Here is a 4,959-nt window from a genome sequence, read left to right on the forward strand (position 1 = left end):
ACATATGAGGTGCCACACTGCACGCGCTCTGCGTACTCCAGTCTCGCAGGCCCTTGATCAAATCATAATTACGGGCGCCATTTTTTATTGAAAATCTAAAATTAAGCTCATAGTATTATCACTCGTAATTCCCAAACAGATCTTTCGAATGTATTTTCATTGTCTCAAAAAGAATTTCAAATGTACCCTTTTTTGCTCATTTGTATGAGAACCTGGCCGTAACGCCGGAATATAGTCACGAGATTTTTTTTCAGAGACGCTGTACGTTCGCGAGAAGACTTTCGTTCTGCGCGTGTCGAAGGACATTCCTCAGATATTACTGTGTGTGTGCTACTCAGTCGTGCCATTTAAGTGTACATCTTTGCATAGTTTTCCTTTCACGATGTAAACAGTGTTCCGCTCAGTTGCTAACTGGCCAGTGAGTGGTTCCGAAGGTATCGGATGTGCGGTGCGTTCGGTCTGCTAGGACAACAGCAGACTAGCGTGGTGCGATGGCAGAAGCAGACACTGAGGGAGCTAGCTGCTGGGACGCCAGCGAACAATTTATGCCAAGTAAGACGAAGAGGACTATTCTAAAATTACGAGCCGTCTCAAAAGTGTTTACCATTGGTAAATCTTGCTGTTGAGTCTGACAAAACTGGCAGTTTTGCCTAGAGATACATTAGAGAGAGCTACAGGAAATCCCCCCACCCCCCTCAATGAATTTTTGGTTGTGATGACAGGCCGATTGGTAGTGTAGCCCGAGATCTAAGTTAGGTTGGAAGGTGGTAATTTGATTGAGAGTTGTTTACGCCAACGATTATGAATGCCGACTAAACGTTGTGCGAGCAGATTGCCCTGTAGCGTAGCCTAGCGTTTCCGTCCGCGCCACATTTAACACACTTTCTCTAACTGTGTACAAAAGTCTCACAACAGCCACGATAACTACGTTTCTGGTGGGGGGAGGGTAGAGTCCACTATGTAACTTTCACTGCAAATTTTAGTAACCGCATAAACTAACCGAAATAGAAGCATAATTTTAACTATATTTCCTTTTGTGGGAAAATAATGGTTCTCCTCTTTCGGCAGCAACTGTAATATGTAGGCGACTTATTAGTTTTTTTTAACTCTGAATCATGATCTCAATAGACGCAGTGCTTTTTTTACGTTACTTGATTTGTGGTCTATAGTAAACAATGCAACGAATTGGTAAATTCTTTGTAGTTTGACGTGTGTTACATAGACGACGTCTGCAATGTTCGTAAGGCCAAGTTTGCATATATTCGGTGTCTGTTTTTTTGGCCATGTACTGTATAATTAAAGGGAGGAGGATTATGTTCAAGGAGCAGTGCATTAGCAGTCTATGGAGAAATTGAGAATTTGGATCTTGCGAACGGCATGCTCGGGCTGTTCGTGCTATTCTGTTGACCACTGTGTAATTCGGAGACAGTTATCATTGCCTCTCCCTCGTAACCAGGGGACTCGGGTGCTAATCCTGGTCTGGCACAAATTTTCAACAGTGCCCATTGACTAAAGTCTGTGCCCATTGTCAGCTAATGTCATTGTTTCGGTGTTAAATTGTATTTTGTTCACGATACGTAGTTTGGCTTTTTCATGGATAACAGCTTTGAAAAGCGTACAGGTTATATTGATATTTGCTCGTCGTTAGTCCAAGGCAACTATAGCGATTTATAAACACAGTTGTAGTTCGTATTAAGCCTACATACGTAATTGTGTCCTGTGTTTCTTTACCAAGAACTACTTCGTAAGTAATTCCCCTGTAGTGGTATTTTGTTTTAGTATTTTGTTTAAATATTTATAGACTGCAGGCTTGGATGAAATATGAAACACATGTCCGAAGTTCCTGTTGATACTGCAGATACTGTTTCATCCGTACTAGGGGCCAAAACATTTCATCTAATACAGAAGGACACAATTTGTCTCGATATTTAGCAATTTTTCGTAATAGAGGCCTTGCTTCGATATATTTTTCTCTAATTCTTGTTTGGATTTAATCTTAAAACACACTAACTCTTCCACCACTTATTCGATATGTGGTTTTATCCATTTCGTAGCCTAGAGTTCCTAAACGGTCGATAATATTAATGATTTCCTTTCTCAATTATATTTTCTGTAAATCTCCTGTTTATGGTTATTGCTAACATGTTTCACGTTCTCACTTTTATTATTTTTATTTTTCTAGTTATGTGCCTTGTAGCCAAATTTTCTTTGAATCTGGTTTCTAATTCTGAAATAGTAACAGTTGAAGGTCAAGAGAAGATTGCGGTCTATTTGAGGAGAGTGGCTTGGAGATTTTTTATAACAGACGTATACAGGTCATGGGGATCCTTACCTATATACATTTACTTCGAGTGTGATGTAGCCCATTCTCTTGTCATGATCTCGGCTGTATCGTAGCACATTGTCTCGGTTAGGTTGGAGATTTCTGTTGAGAGTTGCCGAAGTCAACGAAAGTGATCACAAAGTAAAGACTGTGCTAACAGAACGATCTGTAGCGTAGTCCAACACGTTCTTTCTGTCCTTTTAAAGCCTCTTTTAATTAAAAATAACTAAAGCTGCAAGATACAATCACAAAAACTGTATTACGTAATAGAGTAATCCCAGACTATTGTTGTGTAAGTTGTGTGCGTACACTATTTTTTTTGTCAGTGAATATACATTTTTTTACTCATTTGCTGGGTTTCAATTTTCCCCGTTTTCTGGCAAAAAACCTTTTCCTGTGAAGGGCCCATTAGCTTGTCGGTTATATTTGTGACTTTCTCGACGGTCAGTAATTTCCTGATAGTCCATCCACCGGCGTCATTGTTAACATCGGATATAGATTTTAGTATTAGGAAGGCTAATATGAAGCTAATGCATAAGTAGGTTTAATAATTAATAAAAATAGGAATGCGGGTAAGCTACTACAAACAGCATAGTGAACGCATTGTTGTGGCCAAGATAGCCACGAATCCCACGCCTACCAAAGTCGTAAAAGTAGTCCGCAGATGATGAAGAAATTGATGAAATGTGTGATGAGATAAAAGAAATCATTCGGATAGTGATGGGAGATGAAAATTTAATATTAATGGGTGACTGGAATTCGACAGTAGGAAATGGAAGAAAAGGAAACGTAGTAGGTGAATATGGAATGGGGGTAAAAAATGAAAGAGGAAGCCGCCTGGTAGGTTTTTGCCCAGAGCATAACTTAATCATAGCTAACACTTGGTTCAAAAATCATGAAAGAAGATTGTATACGTGGAAGAGACCTGGAGATACTGCAATATTTCATATATATTATATAATGGTAAGACAGAGATTTAGGAACCAGATTTTAAATTGTAAGACATTTCCAGGGGCAAATGTGGACTCTGATCACAATATATTGATTATGAACTGTAGATTAAACTGAAGAAACTGGAAAAAGGTGGGAATTTAAGGAGATGGGACCTAAAAGAACTGACAGAATCAGAAGTTGTAGAGTGTTTCAGGAAGATCATTAGGGAACGATCTACGGGAATGGGGGAAAGTAATACAGTGTGATGAGGGATCTGAGTGGTGTACTGTCAAGGGGGAGGGGGTTCGTCAGGGATCAGTGTTGGGGCCGCTCCAGTTCCTTATTTATATAAATGATATGCCCTCAAGTATTACGGGTAACTCTAAAATATTTCTGTTTGCTGATGACACTAGCTTGGTAGTAAAGGATGTTGGGTGCAACATTGACTCCGTTTCAAGTAGTGCAGTACATGACCTCAGTCCTTGGCTTGTAGAAAATAAACTAACGTTAAATCACAGTAAGCTTCAGTTTTTACATTTTCTAACACACAATTCAACAAAACCTGACGTTTTAATTTCACAGCATGGGCATATGATTGGTGAAACTGAACGGTTCACATTCCTAGGTGTTCAAATAAATAGTAAGATGTCGTGGAAAGCCCACGTTCAGGATCTTGTTCAAAGACTTAATACTGCCATTTTCACTATTGGAACGGTGCCGAAAGTGAGTGATACTTCGACAAGTAAATTAGTCTACTTTGCTTATTTCCATTCACTTATGTCGTATGGTATTATGTTTTTGGGTAACTCTTCCCATTCTAGAAGGATATTTTTGGCTCAGAAACTGGAGGTTCGGGCAAAAAGTGGTGTGAGTTCACGAACCTCTTGTCGACTTCTGTTCAGGGAGTCTGGGTATTTTGACATTGGCCTCTCAATATGTATATTCCTTATTGTCGTTTCTTGTTACCAATATTAGTTTATTTCCAACAATAAGCAGCTTTCACTCGGTTAATACTCGGCAGAAATCAAACCTCCATTTGGATCGGACTTCCTTAACTCATGTGCAAAAATGTGTGCAGTATACTGCTGCATCAATTTTCAATAAGCTGCCACTCGAATTCAAAACTCTTAGCAGTAATCCACGCGCTTTCAAATCGAAACTGGAGTGTTTCCTCATGGGTCACTCCTTTTATTCTGTCGAGGAGTTAATTGAAAAATTAAGCTGATTCTCATTGTACTGCTGATAGCGTTTGCTTAAACTTATGGACTGATTTTCTCTCAGGTTCATGAACATGTATTTCTATCTGTTATTACTTTTTTGTTGTAAGTTCATGTGTCGCCCTAACCGCCGGCTGCTTCACGTCTGCTGTGCAGCGAGCTACCTTAATTTAAGTATTAACTCTATTTTTCTTACTTGTCACTTCTTCTTCCGTGTGTTTTTGCTTTTAGGAAGCTTTAATTGTCGAGTGCTAGTAATAGTGTTACATAGATTTCGTGTTTGTTTTGAATACAGTCAGAGAGAGTCCTTGTAGTCAGCCATAGTGCCAGTAGTGCTAGTGTTTGTTTTGAATACAGTCCAGAGACAGGTAGTGCTATTTTCATTGTTTTCCACAAGAAGTGGTTAGCAATCACAGTTTAGTCAGTAATCAATCGCCTTTAGTGAATTAGCAGTCTACTTAAAAGTTGATTAAGTCTCTTCGGTAA

This window comes from Schistocerca gregaria, unplaced genomic scaffold, assembly GCF_023897955.1.
Source record: "Schistocerca gregaria isolate iqSchGreg1 unplaced genomic scaffold, iqSchGreg1.2 ptg000484l, whole genome shotgun sequence".
In the NCBI taxonomy this organism is placed as follows: Eukaryota; Metazoa; Arthropoda; class Insecta; order Orthoptera; family Acrididae; genus Schistocerca; species Schistocerca gregaria.